Source organism: Lontra canadensis, unplaced genomic scaffold (assembly GCF_010015895.1).
Source record: "Lontra canadensis isolate GAN:19392208 unplaced genomic scaffold, GSC_riverotter_1.0 scaffold8, whole genome shotgun sequence".
NCBI lineage: Eukaryota > Metazoa > Chordata > Mammalia > Carnivora > Mustelidae > Lontra > Lontra canadensis.
The window spans coordinates 33,823,045-33,842,682 of NW_022631002.1; the positions used below are offsets into that span (position 1 = coordinate 33,823,045).

The window sequence follows — 19,638 nt, forward strand, 5'->3', positions numbered from 1 at the left end:
CAGAGGGAGAGTGAGAATCTTAAGTGGTCTTAAGTGTGGGGCTCAATCTCACAACCTTAAGATCATGACTTGAGCTGAAATCAAAAGTGACACTGAACCGACTGAGCCACCCAGGTACCCCTTGAATTCATGTTGTGTTTTTCATTTTTTAATTTTTTAAAGATTTATTTTTTAGAGTCGGGGAGAGGGGCAGAGAGAGTGAGAGAGAATCTCAAGCAGACTCCATGCTGAGCACAGAGCCTGAAGCGGGGCTTGGTCTCACGACCCCAAGATCACAACCTGAGCTAAAGCCAAGAGTCGGTCACTCAATCAACTGAGCTACCCAGATGCCCCTGAATTCATGTTTTCTTTTTTTAAGATTTTATTTATTTGACAGAAAAAGATAGTGAGAGAGGGAACACAGCCATGGGGGAGCTGGAGAGGGAGAAGCAGGCTCCCTGCTGAGCGGGGAGCCCGATTCAGGGCTAGATCCCAGGACGCTGAGATCATGACCCCAGCCAAAGGCAGATGCTTAACGACTGAGCCACCCAGGCGCCCTTGAATTCATGTTTCTTAAATTAAGTACACTGTTGTGCCCAAAGATTTGGCTAGACAGGTGTGTCTGAGTACTTTTAATTCATGGAACAGTTTAAAAATAGCCACATAAGAGAGTGTGCAGTGAGGAGGAATGTGTGTGTATGTGTGTATTTTTAGAGAATTCCCATGTGAAGGAAATAATGATATCTAATTTTGAATGTGGTTCAATTGTTAAAAATCATAGACCAATGCAGGGAGTCAAAACACAGTCTACTTATTCCACCTGTTCCTACTTCATCTCTTGGGCAGAATCTCACCAGGCATGGCGAAAAGACAAGTTGTCATTGAGGAGATGCTAGTGAGTTGGGATCTGACCTATGTTCAATATCAAGTTTCTATGAGTTCATACAAGATCCCAAAGTACGGATGTGTCATCAGTATCTGCTGTATTCCTAAGTAGGAAAGAGGAAAGTCAAGTTGCTTGCTTTCACCAGAACACTCACGAGGGAGGGGTCAGCTACAGGACTAGCACTTTATGTCCTATTGGAGTAGATGGAATTGTCATTGATGTGATTTGAGGGTGATAGGAAGGCTCCCTACCCTGAAATATTTTTCCCATATGGCCTGAAAATATCCAGCCCTCATCCCAAAATATCATCACGTAGAGCACTATTGGGGTTGGCTTTACAGTTTAACAAACGCTTTTCTACAGATTAACTGTCCTGGAAGTAGAGCTGTCTTTCTATTGAGAAACGGATGCCTAATTACTTCACAACTAGGCTATTTTCCTTCAAATGTTTAACATTTATAGTAGTGATGTGCCTGCCCCACTTAGCCTCCATTCATACCTCCAATAGGAATGAACTAATCAGATCGAACCCTTCCTAAATCTGGTTAAGATTAGTGGAGATGAAATTAATCAAATGAGATTAGTTTTGCATAAGCAGGAAGCAGGAGAAGGAAGAAGTAATTTTGACTCTGAGAGCTGAGAGCCAGCACCAAGGAAGACAAGTGTGAGAATTCCAGGGCCAGAAGTTGCTTCTGAGTGGCTGACGTAAAACCTTCGACACTTGGAGATTGGTATGTGGTGTCTCCAGGGAACACTTTGTCCTGGGAAGCCCTGCAGCTTAAAAGAATCCACCAGCTAATAAGGTGACTTCCCTCCTGTCAGCAGTGGGCCAGGTGAGACTCTGTTATTTTCAGATGGACAAATGCTGCTGGATAAGAGAAGGGACAGGGATGTGAGGGAGCCAAAAGTCTGATTCTGCCAAAGCAGGGTGTTTGGAACTTTGTCATATTAGCAGGTTTTCTTTGCTAATGCCTGTTGCACTGTTTGTAGAGGCCCAGAAGTTCTGGGGAGCAATAGTCCAGTGTTGCTTTTCTCCCTTAGAGCGAGAAAGTTGACTTTACAACCCAGTATAGGCCACATGACTATTCCCAATGCATCACCTATGAAAATGAAAAGTTACCCCTAAAGTGGAGAGAAACTGAACTTTGTTGACCTTATAACCCCCCCAGCCACCAAAAATATGTGAGAGAAAACTGCAGTTTAAATAATGTAATTAGGAATATTGCAAAATTATATTTTGTGCAAGTACTGTTGGGTATTTATATGTACATACCTGGTATGGGATTGTATAAACAGATAATGTAGACAGTCAATTATGGGCAATTCAAAGGATTTTTAAGGGTTATTTTGATTACACTTAAATTTTTCTTTATGGGTAGGGTTTAGAACCTAACGCTGGAAAGACGTGATGCCTCGGCTCTTTGCTTGTCTTCATATCCTATCCTCCCTAATTCCAACTGATTTCACTCCAGATCCAACTGTCTCTCCAAAACCCTCCTCAGCATGCTCTTTGCCTCCTTGTGGTTCAGGCCTTCATTTCTTGCCTAATCAGAAGTGTTCTCCCTGGTCAGCCTTTGCTCATTTTGGCCAATCTCCTTAGCCAAGCCTACCTCCCTATCACATTCAGTCTCGGACATTCTCTTTTGTGATTGTGACTTATGTATGTTATACCACAGCTTGAAAGCCTTTCCATCTTCCTCTGGACAACTCTTAGCCCTACGCCAAGGCCCAGTTCCAACTTTATCCCCAGTGAATCCTTGCTTGGACTCACCAGGCCCAGAAGTATTGTCCATTACATAATTTGGATACCTTGGCCCACAAAGCCCACCTCTGTCTGCACCTCTTCGACTTCATCATTGTCTGTACTACATTTCCATGCCTTGTGCTCCCTCAGTCCCTTCCCTGTTCCCCCAAGAGAAAAAACCTACAGCAGAGATTGGTTTTCAGTTCCTACAACTGGGCAGCCTTCTTACCATGCAAGGCTTTCCTCTGAAATGCTTTCCCTTTCATTCAAGTCTTCCATTTACCCAAGAAATTAACCTGGTTACTTTCTTCTAAAACTTTGGTTCTTTTTCAGTCACCTATCCTCTATTATTTATCTGGCCAGTTATATACCTTCTTGGCATCAGGCACCTTTATCTTTCTTTTGTAACAGTGGTAGTGATATATTTGTGAGACTCATTAATGTTTGTGTACCCCACTGAATACAGGACTAGTGTCTCCTATGCCTGGCATTGGAGAAAGGAATGAAAAATAGGTAAGTGAATGTCTCCCTGAGTGGGTAAGCTGCATGCATGTCTAAGCGCAGTGTATAACAGAACATACTAGAATCTCTACGTAAATATTTACTGTTGAAGGAATGAATAACACCAACAACTGTACATAACTCACCCAAGTTCCTCTGACTTGGGCTTTGGGGACCAGCTTGTTATTAGTATATTAGTAGTATAGCTTGCAGCTAAGAACACGTGTGGTCTTTTACTTTCCCAACCTCAAGAAACACTGAATTGTGCTAATGGTTGCAGAGAAAGACAGCAGCCACAATAAGCAAAATATTAGGCTGAGAAGTAGAGGTATTAACACACAACACTGTCCAAATTTGTTGAGAAGCCAGAAATTAGCAGCTTGCATCAGTGCCTAAAATAACTTTGGGTCTTTGGCTTTGGAGCTCAAACTTTTGAGTGTGTTCTCAGTAGAGTGTTTACATAAAAACTTACTAGCCAAAAAACGTTCCTATTGGTGAGGAATTTGGAGATAATGGAAAGACTACTCCCTGGATGATTTCTCATATCTTATGTAAAAAGTACCTTTCAAGTTTTCACATAGACTAGTATTTTTACGGAGGCTTTTACATGGAAATCCAGTTTGTAAACGCCTCAGACACTGGCGTTTGCTCAGATACAGACGTTTCACCCATCAAAGAACTATGAATGATATTTTCCTTTTATTTTTTATTGAAAAAGAAACGCAGAATCCCATGCGTGAGACTTCCAGACGAGTGAGGACACAGGGGGTAAAGGCGTGCTTTTCCTACTACCCACTTGTCAGCTAAAATAAGCCTTTGAAACTCGTCCCGCTTTCGCTGAAGAGCGGCTCCAACCTCAGGGAGGGGCTTGCACTTCTCATTTAGGGGTGGGGTCCCGGTCGGTGGCCGCCGCAGCCGGTTTCTTTCCCTTTGGGAAAGAGTGGAGTTGGGAAGGGCCGGTGGAGGCGCCGTGTGAAACCAGCAAACCAGACCTGACCGGCCGTAAATAGAAGGCGGGGGCACAGGACGACCCCTAGGGCGGCGGAACAATGCCCCGCGGGGGGCGCGCGACCACAGTTCTCTGACGCGGCAGGAAGCGCCAGTTTCTCCCGGGCGGGGACGGTTGCGGGCAAGAACGTGACGTGCTCGCGTTTGTTGGGCGCAAGCTGTTAGTCGCAGCAACCGTAACCGAGGAGCCGAAGCCCCAACCGCCACCCCCGGACACCCGCACCCCGATAGCCGCGCGGGTCGCTGCCAACCGGGTGAACGCCTCTGCGCTTGCGCACCCGCGGGAAGCCCCGCCCCCTCCAGGCTGCCGGCGCGCGGGGCCGCGCCTCCTCATGGCGGCCGCCGCAGTGTGTGGTATTTAGCGGGGGCGCGCGGCGGGCTCGAGGACGCGCGAAACGACGGCGGCGGCGGCGGCCAGGGGGGAGCCGGGGCGGCCGTTGCGGGGCGCGCTCTCGAGCGGCGGCGGCCCAGGGTGTCCCGTCGGTGCCGGCACGGGCAAGAGGCGGTGGCGCTGCCCGCAGTGGCGGGGGTTGGCGGCGGCGACGGGGCGCGTTTGAGCCAGGACCGGGGTCCGAGGCGCGCTCTCCGCCTACAGGTAAGTGGGGCCCGGCCTGGAGGGAGGAGCCGGCCGCGAGGGGCTCTCCGGGAGGAGGACGCTCAGGCCCGGTAATGGCGGCGGGCGGGAAGGGCGGCGGAGCCGGGTCGCGCCGCCCGAGCGGGGGCGCCGGCAGCCCCCGGCGCCGGGCGCCTTTGTCTCGGCCGGAGCTCGGCCCCGGCCGAGCGCCGCCCCCCGCCCCTCCCCTCCCCTGCTCAGCCCTGCCCGCCGTCGCGAGCCGGCTCGCCCTCGCCCCCGCCCCCGGCGTCCCGGGCCCGGCAGGCCGGCGGCGGGGGTCGGCCCCGCGCGGCCGGGCGAGGGCGGGCAAGGGCCTCCCGGCCGCCCGGCCCGGCCCCCGCGCGACCGGGAGGCGGGCCCGGCCGAGTGAGGCGTTGGGCGCTCCCCGAGCCCGGGTGCCGGCCTTTGTTGTGAAGGGTCCCGGGGTGTGCGGCCAACATGGCGGAGGTCAGCTGAGTGCGGGCAGTGGCCGGCCCTTCGCTCCAGCCCCTCCCCGCGCCGCCCGGGGCCCGGGGCCCGGGGCCCCGGCCGGGGCGACTTGGCCGTCCTTGGCCTTCTCTGCCTGCTCGCGACCCCGGGAGCGGCGGTCTCTGATGGCGCTGCGTTCCTGCTCCCGCTCCCGGCCTGAGCCTTCATTGTGCCGTGGGAAGAATACAGCCTCCTCCCTTGTTTATGTCGTTAGCGAGGAGATCGCGTGCACTGCTTGCCAGGGAAGCCCCAGCTTTTTATTGTAAACCTTGGTTTTCCTAGGCGTCATTTGTCAGGTAGTTTGGGGGCCTTTCTCGAGTCTCTGAGATATAACTTAGGAATGTGGGTAACCTGGACCACAGTGCTGCGTAGGTTTTTCTTTCCCCATTCCTGGAAAGATTCAGAATTTGTTTGTTCTGACATCGAAAGAAGTCCCAGTTTGTGTGTTGGGAAAGATCACATTGTGTAGCCGATTTGTCAAAGTCACAGAAGCCGTGAGCCTGGATATAGGGCAGCGATTCGACTGCCAGTTCTAGCAGTTGAACATTTACCATTTCCAGATAAGCGGCTGTCAAGGGTAAATTGTTAACTCTTTTCAGCAGTTGAATGTTGGGAGCATGGACTCTGAAGTCCCTCCTGCCATACCGGTTTGTGACCTTGGGCAAGATGCTTACACTCTCAGTGCTTCATTTTCCTTATCTGCAAAATGGGTGTAATCACAGCCCCTACCTCCTAGGATTGTTGGGAGAACTGATGAGATGATAATAGATAAAGGACTTGGAGCAGTGGCAGGCCGGTGTAAGTAAGTGCTTAATAAATGTTTGCTGCTAGGGCTGTTATTATTTAGAAACTAATGGTAGGAGTTTATCTTGGCATGATGGATACGTCGGAAGTTCGTAGACCAGAATATGTGAAGTCACATGCTACATCGTTAGTGCTTGGGTTTTTCTTTTACTTCATTTTGTTAGTTGTACAGAATGAAAATAAGAGGTTTAGATGATAAATGAACAGGCACTTTTGAGATCATGGCATTTGGAAATTTATATAGTAAAGGATTTGAATAGGTTTTGTTTGGTCTGGAATTTAAAAACCAAAGTGATTAAATGAAGTTTCCTTTTAGCACTTTTACATTTATGCATCAGTTAGCTTCCAAGCACTTGGCGTTAACTAACCTAGAAAAGTTGAACCATGAATCCCTTTGAGTGTTAGGTGTCTGTGATGTTACCACCTCTTTTGGACATAAGGGTAGAGCAAAGTGTAGTGTGATAAATGTAATGGTCTGGTAATTTTATCCGGGAGATACTGGCTCAAATTGTGGAGGAGAGGGTATTGATTTGAGAAGTTTATGACAAGTAGACTTTGAGACTTAAAGTAGATTATACAAATTGTGTAATTTTTCATTCTGGAAATTACAGAAACTTGTGATGTGAAATGGTTAGTTGCAGCCTTAAAGTTTGCTTTGCCAAAATCTTTCCTTTAGGTATAGAATTGGTTCATATGCCCCCTGTTGGCATCTTTCCAGCATAATTTAGTAACACTTACTAATATTTTTAACTGAAGTATGGTCTGATTAATAGATACGGAACTTTTCATGGTAAGTATTCCACAAACTACAAATTCAGAAATTTAATTCACTTTAGCTTAATATCTGTTCCTTGAGCTTTGCAAAGTTCTTATAAAATTGATGTAGAGCAGTATTCTTTAATATCTGTAATTTAAAGAGTATTATATTAGGCTTAAACTAATTGGAGTTATAAAGAAGATATCTAGCTATGACAGCAATGACATAATGTGAAGAGTAGGACTTCATTTTCTGTATATACAGTGTTTTGAAGACAAGTCTTACATAATGAGAGCAATAGTAAGTTTAGTAACACTGCAAAGTGACCCCTTAAATTGTGTTTCAAACCTGTTGATTTATTCAGTCTCCAAAGATTGTAGGTTTTTCTTTATTTGCTTAAAGAGATATTACAGCCTTTTGGCTGTAATTGTGGAATTTCCATACACAGTGTGTAAATGTTTAAATTCTGAATACTTTGGTATATACCCTCCCTACAAACAAAACCAATATATGAAAACCTCAGACTTCCCAACTCTCCCTGGCTCCCTTCTTCCAAGAAGCAACTGGGGATAAATTTTCCACTTTTATAATAGTAAGATCCTTAATCATTTCTTTTAAATAGTGGTTTTCTCTAAAGCACTCAAAATTACTTGGTTTTCCATGGCTATAATTATTAGAGTATCTAATGCATAAGGGCAAGAACTGTGTTTTGTATTCCTATATCCTCAGTGCCTAACACTCAGTACATACTTGTTTCCTCACCTACTAGGTGTCTGTTAAGGTTTAAGTTGGTTGGTTAGTTTTATTGTTGAGTTTCAGGAGTTCTTTGTATATTTTGGATAACAGTCCTTTATCAGATAAGTCTTTTACAAATATTTTCTCCCAGTCTGTGGTTTGTCTTCTCATTCTCTTGACAGTGTCTTTTCCTTCAGGTATTTTCCACTTTTATATACCAAGGTATTAAAGATTCACATGTCAAAAACTAAAACCTTTATTATTTCCAACTGTCCAAGGCTCTTAGACCCTATTTTCAGTTGGTCCTCGGGTCCTGATATTGTTGCCATCTGGTTGTCTCAAATCTTGTATTGCTTCTCTCTCAGTCATTTACTTATTTACGTTCAAGTCTTCTGCCTTCTAAGTGGTCTGTCTACCTTGGTCTCTGCCTCCTCCCTTCAGTTCTTCCTATTGTAGTTGAAGGGAGCTTCCTAATGTAGGCAACTTACAAGAACTTCAGTATGAAGTACAGAGTTCGTTGATATGGAGAGTAACACAGGCATTTTCAGTTATGTACTTGCAAGTGCCTCTGTGCATCATATTTTATTTCTTTCAGTTTAGCTCTATAATCTCAGCCTAGACATCATTTAGCTGAGACACTGTCCCTGGACTTCCCATCTTGAATTGGGTGTCATCTCTCTGTGTTCCTTATAGCACACTGGACCCCACTCTTAACAGGTATCCCTCTGAACTGTATTTTTTCTGTACTGCTTTGCCCCCCTTACTAGGGAGGCAATCTCTGTGACTGCAGTCTTTATGAGGACTTTGTCTTAATCACCCTTGTTGGTCTAGAGTTTAGCGCATTGTTTCTGGTATGTACTTGGTGCTCAGTGAATATTTATTGAATGATTGACAAACTAATAACCCCCACACTATCCTTAAAATGTGGTTCTCCAGCCTTATCCTCCAACGTTTCTTCTTGCCTGCCTAGTCAAGCTGGCATTTTTGTTTCTTGAATAGTCTCTGTACCTAATCTGCCTTTGCTCATGATTGTACTTCAGTTTCTCAAATTATCTATTTGTGCTACTTTGGGCAGATTATTTAAACTCTCCAAGCCTTAGTTTTCATTAGTTTTTGAGGCTGCAGCTGGCCCCATTCCCCATATTCTAATGCTAGAGTAGCAGTATTGTTGAGGGGTGAAGGGGACAGAGCTCTGAAGAATTAGACCTGGAGGTGTCTCTTCGCTCTGTCACTTACTATTTATTATGTTTGTGGAACACTGTTTGTACCTTAAAAGCACAGTTTCCTATCCATAGAAAGTGCTTAAATAATTAAAAAAATGAGTTGTTAAGTTTCTTAATTTCTGTAAATATTACCATTTACATTCTAGTAAGGGAAATAAACAGAATTAGCAATTGTGATATATGCAGATCTTCCTCCACTTACTGTGGGGTTGTGTTTCTTCTTCTTTAAATCCTTGTAAATTGAAAATATCGTAGTTTGAAAATGCATTAGTACAGCTAATCTGCTAAACATCATAGCTTGGCCTGGCCTACGTTAAACATGCTAAAAACACATTAGCCTACAGTTGGGCAAAATCATCTAACACAAAGCCAGTTTTATAAGTGTTGAATATTTCACGCAGTTTCTTGAATACTGTACTGAAAGTGAAAAACAGTGGTTATTAGTGTATTGGTTGTTTTCTCTCTGAATTGCCTGGCTGACTGGGAGTTGTGGCTTGCTGCCGCTGCTCAGCATCGGGAGAGAGTATCATACTGTACATTGATGGCCTGGGAAAAGATTCAGAATTCTGAATTCACAATTCAGAATTCAAAGTACAGCATATCGCTTTTGCACCGTCATAAAGGAAAAAATCGTAAGTAAGCCATTGTAAGTTGGGAACCATCTGTGCCATAAAGGAGTTAAAAGTGCTGAAGTAAGGAATAATGGAGGTGGGATGGAGACCTGCTGTCAGAAGGGCTGTCTTTTAAGCTGTGATAAAAGGATAAAGAGCTAGCCCTTTGAAGGAGTTAAGGGAGAACCTTTCAGAGTGAATGAGAAGCAGAGGTGAAGGCCCTGAGGCTTGAATGAGCATGTACTTACTGTTCTAAAAGTTGAGGGAAGAGTGTGTTAGAATAAATGGGTGATGGGGAGAGATAGCCAGGGATCAGATCCTGGAGTCAAAGTAAGAAATGTAAATTTTATTTTAAGGGTACTGAGAAGCCATCAGAAGGTTTTAATTAAAGGAGTAGCATAATTCACTTTTAACTTTTAAGATAGCTTTAGCTTTTGTTTGGAGAATTGATTGGTCAGAAGACCATTTCTTTGATTAGGCAGTAGTGGATTATGACGTGGATTAAGGTGGTGGCAGTGAAGATGAAGAAAAGTGGATGGGTTTAAGATATATTTTGGAGATAGAATTAACAGGACTTGTTGGTGGATTAGATGTGAGAGGTGAGGGAAGGAAGGAATTAGGTGGTTTTTGGCTTGAGCAGCTGTGTGGAGTATAGTGCTGTTTACCGAGGTGGGAAAGACTGAAGGAGGGAATAGGGACAGAAGGATAGCAGTAAAATTGAAAGTTCTGGTATGTTGGATTTGAGATATCTATGGGACATCCAGAATGAGATAGTGAGGTAGGATGTGGTCTCACAGAAGCCAGATGGACAATACTAGAGCATGTTTGTTTATTAGAGGGATGGTCTGATAGAAAAAGGGAGGGATTTATGTAAGAAAGAGGGATAATATAAGAAGGGTTGTGAAGTCTGAGTAGGTGAGAGCATTAGCCATAAGCGCCGGTCCCTTCTTCATTCTGAAGGGAGGGAAGGAGGTGGTAAATCTGCATTTGATGGCTTCCGTGGTATTTTGTAAAGGAAACATGGGTGAAGCCACCAGTTGAAAGTATTTATAGTTAGTGAATACTAGACTGTGGTTGGTTAAAGATGTAATAGACACATTAAGAAACTGAGCAGAGGAGGGGAGAGGTGTTGCGATGTATTAGCCAATGAGGAAGCGTGATACTGTTCCAGGAGATTTTGGAGACTATCTAGAGCAATAGTATTTTTTGTTTCTAAATGTAAATTTTTTTGTTGAAGTATAGCATAAATAGAAAAATATGCTCAAATTAAAGGTAAACATACAGCTTGATGAATTTTCAGGAAGAGAACACACCATTGTGACCAGCTCCAATGTGTCCCAGTTACTTTTAGTTTTTTGTTTTGTTTTGGTAAATCTTCAGGCACTCTAAGCTGAATAATACAGATAAAATTGTCTGTTTTGGTTCAGTTTATTCTCCTAAGCTTGAGCCAAAGCAACCAGGATGGTAACTAAGACCTCTCATTAGGTTTGAGATTGCCCAGTCCTGTTGAACTTAGTTGTGGTTTTTGTTTGTTTTTAAGATTTTATTTATTTATTTGAGAGACCAGGGAGAAAGATCACAAGCAGGGGGAGGGGCGGAGGGAGAGGGAGAGGGAGATAGGTAGACTCCCCATTGAGCACCTAGCTGGACCAAGGGAGGGCTCCAACCCAGGACCCTGAGGTCAAGACCTGAGCCGAGGTCAGACTCAGACTCTTAACTGACTGAGCCGCCCAGGCACCCCCTGATTGTTTTTAATAGCAGAGGGTATGGGGAGCACATGGGAGGAGAAAGAGAAAGTTTGAGGGAAAACCTTAGGACATAGAATCTTTATTTTAAAAGTAGATATTGCCAGTGAGAAGTATTTTCTTAAAAAGTTAGAAGAATTTTAATGGCAGTCATGAATTTTATAGGAAGTGTTACACTGTCCTGTTATTTATTATTGTCATTCTGACAGACTTAGCTGCAGTAAAATTTAGGGGCGCCTGGGTGGCTCAGTCTGTAAAGCAGAGGTTGAGCATCTGCCTTCCGCTTGGGTCATGATCCCAGGGTCCTGGCTTTTGAGTCCCAGGCCAGGCTCTCTGCTCAGTGGGAGCGGAGCCTGCTTTTCCCTCTCCTTGCCACTCCTGCTTGTACTTTCTCAATAAATAAATAAAATCTTAAAAAAAAGAAGTTTAGTGTATACTAGCTTCTTTCAAAGACTCTACCTTGGAAAGATTACTTCAATAATTGATTTAAGTAAATGGAATAATCTAACTTCTCAAAACTCTTGCTCTCTTATTTTCTCCTTTGTGTTTTACCTTCTGCCCCTTTGAGTTTGGTTAAATTTCAGGTGTGTGTGTGTGTGTGTGTGTGTGTGTGTGTGTGTGAAAGACCCTGATTTAGCTTTGTTAGGGATATCTTCAGTTGTCTTAAAACAGATAGTTGTGAATTGATCTCTGTAGACTGTATTCTTTTGATTTTGTTTGGCGAGGTGATCTGAAAAATTTTATTTTTGTCTTACAGTTAACTTTGAAAATGCTAAATTTATGATTTTTTAAAGTATAAACTAAAATATGTATATGAGATATATGGATATTTTTACATGAATGGGCGGTTTCAAATTTTTTCCCCTATTAGTACCCATATATTTGAGGCATTTTAAGGAAAAAAAAATCTGAGAGAAAAAGCATCAAGGCAGGTAGAGAAAATCAGCTCTTGATTTCTCAGTGTTTCAGTTTTTGTATGAAGTCTCCAGCAGCTCATTAGCAGGAAAGTATGGTGACACAAAATACATACTGAAATTTAATCCTTTTTTATTACCAAAATAATATGTATGTTTTATGGAACATTTGAGGAATACATACAGAAATGCAACCCTTATCTTCCCCATGATTGTTCATAATCTGATGATTGGAGAGTAACCATTGTAGACATTTTGGCATAGTTTCTAGTCTATGTGTATGTGTGTTACATTTTTTTTTAAAGTCAGCCATAGATATTTTAATTTCTTTTATCTGATATAAATCCTTGTAGGTTTTTGCCTGTTAAATGATTACCACTTGCCACTAACTACGTATTTGAACTGTGTAATCCCTTTTTTTTTTTTTTTTTTTTTTTTTTAAAGATTCTGTTTTTTGAGAGAGAGTGCGACCAAGAAAGAGAACATGAGCAGTGGGAGAGAGGGAGAAGTAGGCTCCTCGCTAGGCAGGGAACCTGATGTGGAGCTCAATCCCAGGATCTTGGGATCATGACCAGAGCTGAAGGCAGATGCTTAACTGACTGAGCCACCCAGGCACCCCTGAACTGTGTAATTCTAAATGATGACGTTTGTGCTTATAGTTTTGATATGTTGTGTGCCTGTAGTTCAGTGGTCCCATCTGTGATCTCTGTGGTTTTTGGTTACAAATTTGAATTGCCTCTCCTCTGATCCCTTGCTTTAAGTCTTTAAAAACCGTATTCAGCAGTTCGTATGCCTTTACAGTTTCTTTTCTGTCATTATACGGTACATACAAACATACAACAGCCATATCAGCGTGCATATTTACTTAACAATTTTTTTCTTTTAACGTAAGTAGGGTTATGATATCATGTGGTTTTATTTTTTAACCCACTCATTTAAAAAGGTTGATTCTTATATTAGTATATATGAGCCCATCTTATTTTTAAATAAAGACAGAATAGTGTTCTGTTGTATGGACCATATATTTTAGTCACTCTCTTAAGATAGGACTTGAATTTTCAGTTTATTTACTGTGATAAACAGGATTGCTGTAGGCATCCGGATACATAAACCTTTGCCAACTGTAAGTTAGAAGCGGGACTTGGAAGAAATTGCTGGGTCATAGAGTATACACACTTTAAAATTTGAAACAAACTGCCAAATCTTAGAAGCTTCTACAGTGGACATTTCCAACAGTGTAGGAAAGTCTCTTTCCCCACATCTTTGCCAGTACTTCAAATCCAATCTTTGAAAACAAATTTCTGTCCTTTCTTAAGCAATTCATGCAGTTTGTGATTTCTTATACCAAGTTTTTGAACTGCTTTTTCCTTTTTCTCTGGAGTTTTACATGCACATTTAATTCAAAATAAAATACTCTATTATGTTGGTGTTTTTGAAGAAAAACTCCAGCCTCTAGTCCTCTCCAGGTGTCCTTTGCCAGCAGCAACTGTTTTTACTGAGTTGATTATTTTTGTATTTACCATCTTTGCTCTAACATGCTTTTATTATTAAATACAGATTTCAGTTTTAGGCCTTATCTGTTGAATTCCTTTTGTGGATTTAACTTGTCTTTCTGTCTCCATCACATATACTAACCTTCCCATTTATGTACTTTCTTAATTTAGTAACATCATGATTTTGTATTTGCATTATTATGATTATAAAAGTTATTCACAATTTAAGCCATATAGTAGGCTGTTGTTACTTTTTTCCTTGTATTGTTTAATTGGAATTTGTATAATTTTCCTTGACATTAATGCTTGTCTTGTTTGCTTTGTCTTCCCTGTGCTTACCTCTAATTCCACCCCACATTCCTTAACACTTGTCTGCATGTTCACTGTGCTTGGTGCTTCCTGGTGCCTTTTGCCACTAGTGTAAAATTGTCATTGTCAGTGTTCTGTTACCGCTCTTGTGGGTTAACTCTTACTTAATTGTAGCCCATGTTGCCCTTTTTCTTGGTTTGTTCCCTTATGTTTGAAGGGTTTATCCTCCAGAAGCTTCCTGAAACATATCCAGGGGAAGTAATGTTTTGAGACTTTGCATCATTATTCTGCCCTCAATATTTGTAGGTAATTTCGATTGCACTTAGAATTCTAGAATAGTAATCATTCTCTTTGAGGATTTTAAAAAGCATCACTCTGTTTTATCTAGCTTTAGATGTTATTGCTCTAAAGTTCTTTTGCTTTCTGATTTATTTGTTCACCCAACAATTTATTGAGCCTGTGTGTGTGCTAGGCATTTTTAAGTATTTGGGATACATCATTGAACCTGACAAAAATTCCTGCCTTCCAGGTTGAGGAGGAGGAGTGCTGCTACAACAACAAGCATAATAATTAAATTGTGTAGCCTGATAGAAGGTAATACATTCTGTGGGAAAAAAAATAGAGCAGAAATGGGGGAGGAGAAGGGAGGAAAGAGTGGGTAGTAGAATGGGTAAGGATTAGCAGTGCATGGTGGTGGCATCAGTGGGCAAAGTGCTGGTCACTGTTTTAAATGGAGCAGGGTAGGCATCATGGAGAAGGTAGCATACATGCAAAGATTAGAAAAAGGTGAGAGAATTAGTTATCAGTACATTCAGGAGGAAAGTATGTTAAAGCAGAGGCCCAAAGGAACATCTTAGTCTTAGGGAACCAGGAGGCTAGTGCAGTGAGTGAGAGGGAAAGAAATGGGAGCTGAAGTCAGAGTAATCATTTTGTGTAGGGCCATATAGGCTGTTCAAGATTGTATCTGTTACTTGGATATGGGTTGCCTAGGAAGGGTATTGAGCAGAGGAGTGACATGACCTGATACAAATTTTAACTGGATTTTTTGACTGCTGTTCTCAGAACATACTGGAGTAGGGGTTGGGAGACAAGGATGGAAGTGGAGTGGAGGGGGTGCTGTTTAGAAGCTGTTGTAATAATGTTGGTGAGAGATAATGGTGGCTTGAACTATGTTAATTGTATTCAGAGAGGTGGTGTGAGCAGCTGCTGGATTCTGGATATATGTTTAAAGGTGATAGAGTAAGATTTCCTGGTGGTTTTAGTTATGAAAAAAGAAGGATGGAAAAAAAGAAGGATGACTTCTAAGGGATGGAGTGGCCATCAAGAGAGGGGAAGGTGGTGGGGTTGAGTAGTCTGGGAGAAGACAAGGAGTTCAGCTTTGTTCAGCAGCCCTCCTCTACCCCCACCCCATCCCTGCTCCCCGGGATACCTAGGAAGTTGGATGTACAAATCTTGGGTTTAAGAGAAATCTGGAGGGTTTTTTTTTGTTTTGTTTTGTTTTGTTTTGTTTTTTTTTTTTTTTTTTTGGTTTTTTTAATCTGGGCTGGAGATGTTGGTGGAATTTAAAAACTGTAAGACTGAATGAGATCAACAGAGTGAGGACCATGGACAACTCCCAGTGTCAAGAGGTTGGGGAGAAGAGCAGCAATCCATAAAGGAAACTGAGGAGTAGCTGGTGAGCTAGGAAAACTGTGTGGGGACAGCGAACAGAGTTTATTAGACAGGAGTCAGTTCTGTTAGATGTTGGTGACGGTTCATAACTTGCACATTAAATACAAATAAAACTGCAAAATCAGGGTGAAATTCGAATTACACTGATTTACTAAAGCACTGGATACTATCTGCTAAACTGAAGTCTTGAGAAACAACATGGAGTTATGCGTGGACTGTTGTTATGCTCTTCTTTTTGAATTAAACATATCAGAATTGGCTGGTATGGTATGATCACCATACATGTTGCATTTTCTTACCAGCGTATAAATGCTTCAGTGAAAACCATGATGCCATTAGGGCTTTGCTTTATACCAGTGCATCATTTGCATTTGAGGTGGCCTTCTGCTTTTGTCTTTAGTCCTTCATGATTAGAGTATTGTAGTACTGACTTGGGAGGAGCCAGGGTGACCATAAATGCGAATGGGAGCATTCAATTATTTGGCTACCAGATGGAGTCAGATGACTCAGAAAGTGCCACTACTGGTTTTTAGATTATTAAACACAGGAAAATAAAACATTCAATTTTTGTAGAAAAATGTGGACCCCCCCCCCCGCCGAGAATAGAATCTTAGTTTGAGAAAAATCTTTTGTTTTTTGTTTTAAGTTTGAGGAAAATTTGAGTATTAAGTTAGTTCATATGTTATATCCTTATTTGAAATATCGGAAATGATTTGGCTGGAGTTTCAAATATAATGCTTATGAAGACACAAATTCTAATTTTCAGTGAAATACTTAATTTGAAAAGGCTCCATGAATTTTTAATATGGCATTTCTTTTTCATAAATTCCATTGTTTTTCTACTCTTTTACTGGTAAAAGAGCTACCTATCATATAATGTATTATGACTTTTTACCTCATTAATTTGTTCTGTCTCCCAAGCAATGTACTCTTTTTTGTTTAGCTTAGTATCACCAACTCTTCATGGATTACTGCCAGTTTTTTTTTTTTTTAAAGATTTTATTTATTTATTTGACAGACAGAGATCACAAGTAGACAGAGAGGCAGGCAGAGAGAGAGAGAGGGAAGCAGGCTCCCTGCTGAGCAGAGAGCCCGATGCGGGACTCGATCCCAGGACCCTGAGATCATGACCTGAGCCGAAGGCAGCGGCTTAACCCACTGAGCCACCCAGGCACCCCAGGATTACTGCCAGTTTTGATCTGATTTAAAATTTATGGCGTGTGTGTGTGTGTGTGTGTATCTGCCATATTTTTCAGAATGGAATGTGGAATTGAATGGGTTGTATGTTACAGTGTAGATAGAACTGGGTAGTATAGCTTAATGCCAAGACAGAGCAGAAGAGGAAACAAACATCTTCTGGACTGTGTGACAGTTTTACATCCTGAGAGAATACAAAACATAATCGTGGTAATAAACCATTGTATTCAAACTTGGATACAAATAAGTGAATATTGGGCACGCTGAGATTTGGTTATATTGCAGCAGTGATTGTGTTGTAATCATGATTGTGATAAAGTTTTGATAAGTTCAACTGTGTTACCAGTAATTCCATTATTTAGTAATGTGTGGTGTGAAATCAGAAGGTTGAGAAAGCCTGCTTGATCCTCTTTCTGCTTCTTTTACTCATATTTCTCTGCTCTTCACTGCTTGATACTTTGATTTAATGTCTGTTGGTTTAATGACAAACTCAGACTATCAGATTCTACCACTTTGATACAAAAAAATTCAAAAAGCAACTACTTGCTAGGGCCAAAGATTTAATTTAAAGAATTTAGGGAAATTTTCTTTTTTCTTTTCTTTCTTTCTATTTGTTTTATTTTCTTTTTGGTCAACTTGTATATAATTTGAAAAGATGTGCTGGATGAGAAGTTAAATATTCAGTGCCAATAGAAGATTGTTTTTGAGGGTTATTGGAAAGAAATGAGACTTAGGGACAAAGCAGACAATCTGGAAATAGGCTCTGTGCTTATCCTTAATTTTTCTGATTTTTAGTTTCCTCATCTGTAGTATGAGCTACAGCCCAATTTCTGAGGCTTACATAAATAGTGTGTATGAAGCTGCTGGCACAGTTCTTTACAGGTCGGTAGGTGCCCAGTTTATGGAGCTTCATTCACAGCAAACTCTAATCTTTGTCAGACTTCAGACAGAATCCCAAATTGAGGTCATGAAAATGAACACAGTAGATTGCAACAACAGTTTTCAGTAAAACCCTGTATAGTCCAGGTCTTTTTTATTTAGTGATAAATTGCGGGGTTCCTAGTATGACTCTGTGAACATCACCAGGTGATTGTGTTGTTACTAATATATCAAATGTTTCCATGTATATGGTCTCAGTTAATTGATGTCCAGTGTTGAGGTAGTTTTAGAAAATTTTTTTTAAGGATTTTATTTACTTACTTATTTGAGAGAGAGAGGGCCTATGCGTACCAGCAGGGAGAGGAGCAGAGGGAGAGGGACAAGCAAACTCCATGCTAGGACCCTGAGATCACGACCTGAGCCGAAACCAAGAGTCTGCTGCTTAACCAAATGAGCCACCTAGGGCCCCACACAAATGAGAAATTTGAGGCCCAGGATATTGTAATTTTGCTCAATATCAAAATACTTAATAAGAGCTGAAGTAGGAATTCAGGTTTGAGCTTCTCATCCCAGTCAAATTCTTTTCACTGTATATAGACACATTCTCTTCACTGTATATAGCCACATTCTCCAGGTATGTTGTCAGTAGTGCATCACTAAAAATTGAAATTACTGTCTAGGAATTGGTGAGTTATGGAACTCTGATGTTACAAACATAAACATTTTGGAAACTTAGAGAATTGGTAGGAAGTACATCTGTTTTTTTATTTTAAGACTAAGTTACGATAATCTAATGATTCACTTCACCACGTAGTGTTTTCTTTTTTTCTTAGGTGAATTTATTTTTTAGAGCAGTTTTAGATTCAGTAGCAAAATTGAACAGAAGGTAGAGATTTCCCATATTCACCCTGCCCCCACCTGGTCATGCCTAGCTCCCCCATTGTCAGTAGTTGTCCACCAGAGTCATACGTTTGTTACAGTTTGCTGTACCTGCATTCACACATCGTTATTGCCCAGAGTCCACGCTTTACCTTATGGTTCAGTCTTGGTGTTCTGCATTAGGAGTTCTGACAAATGAAAGATGAACGCTGTGTATCCACCATTACAGTGTACAGAAGAACAGCTTCATTGCCCCAGAAGTCCTCTGTGCTTCACCTATTCATTCCTCCCTCCCCCAAATGTCTGGGGGCAAGCTCTAATCTTTTTACTGTCTCCATAGTTTTGCCTGTTCCAGAATGTCATATGGTTGGAATCATGTAGCATGTAGCCTTTTCAGATTGGCTTCTTTCACTTAGTAATATTCATTGAAGGTTCTTCCGTGTCTTTTCATGGCTTGGTAGCTCAGTTCTTTTTAGCGCTAAATAATACTCATTGTCCGGTTGTACCAATTTATTTATCCACTCACCTACCAGAGGACAGCATCTCAATTGCTTCCAAATTTTGGCAATTACAAATGAAGCTGCTTATAAACACCTACGTGTAAGTTTTTGTGTGGACATGTTTTCAACTCCTTTGCGTAAATACTGAGCAGCATGATTGCTAGATCTTATGGTAAGAGTATGTTTGGTTTTGTAAGAAACCGCCAGGCTGTCTTTTATAGTGACTGTAGTGTTTTGCATTTCCACCAGCAATGAGTGAGCGTTCCTGTTGCTCCACATGCCCACCAGCATTTGGTGGTGTCAATGTTCCGGATTTTGGCCATTCTAAAAGATGTGTAGTGGTATCTTGTTTTAATTTGCATTTCCCTGATGACAGATGATGTGGAGCACCTTTTCATATGCTCATTTGCTATCTGTATATCTTTGGCTGGTGTCTGTTAAGGTGTAAGTTGGGTTGTTAGTTTTATTGTTGAATTTCAAGAGTTCTTTGTATATTTTGGATAACACTCAGATAAGTCTTTTGCAAATATTTTCTTCCAGTCTGTGGTTTGCCTTCTCATTCTCATGACAGTATCTTTTGCAGAGCAGACATTCTTAATTTTAATCAAGTCCAACTTATCAGTTGTTTCTTTCCTGGTTCATGTGTTTGGTGGTGTTTTTGAAAAGTCCTTGCTAAACCCAAGGTCATCTAGATTTTCTTCCATTATCTTCTGGGATTTTAC

General features: G+C 41.7%; 1 protein-coding gene across 4 annotated transcripts in view; it reads left to right on the forward strand.

Annotated features, from left to right (window-relative positions):
* Window positions 1-4,294: 4,294 nt before the first annotated feature.
* Window positions 4,295-19,638, forward strand: part of SIAH1 (siah E3 ubiquitin protein ligase 1) — a 28,655-nt gene continuing 13,311 nt past the window's right edge. Inside the window, exon 1 of one of the 4 annotated variants that reach the window (XM_032854549.1) lies at window positions 4,295-4,372. The gene's annotated coding sequence lies outside the window, so the exon portion shown is untranslated. Of the gene's footprint in view, window positions 4,373-4,580; window positions 4,714-5,266; window positions 5,442-5,965; window positions 5,996-19,638 lie in introns of those variants that run through there. The other 3 variants (XM_032854546.1, XM_032854550.1, XM_032854548.1) reach the window with 3 other exon arrangements.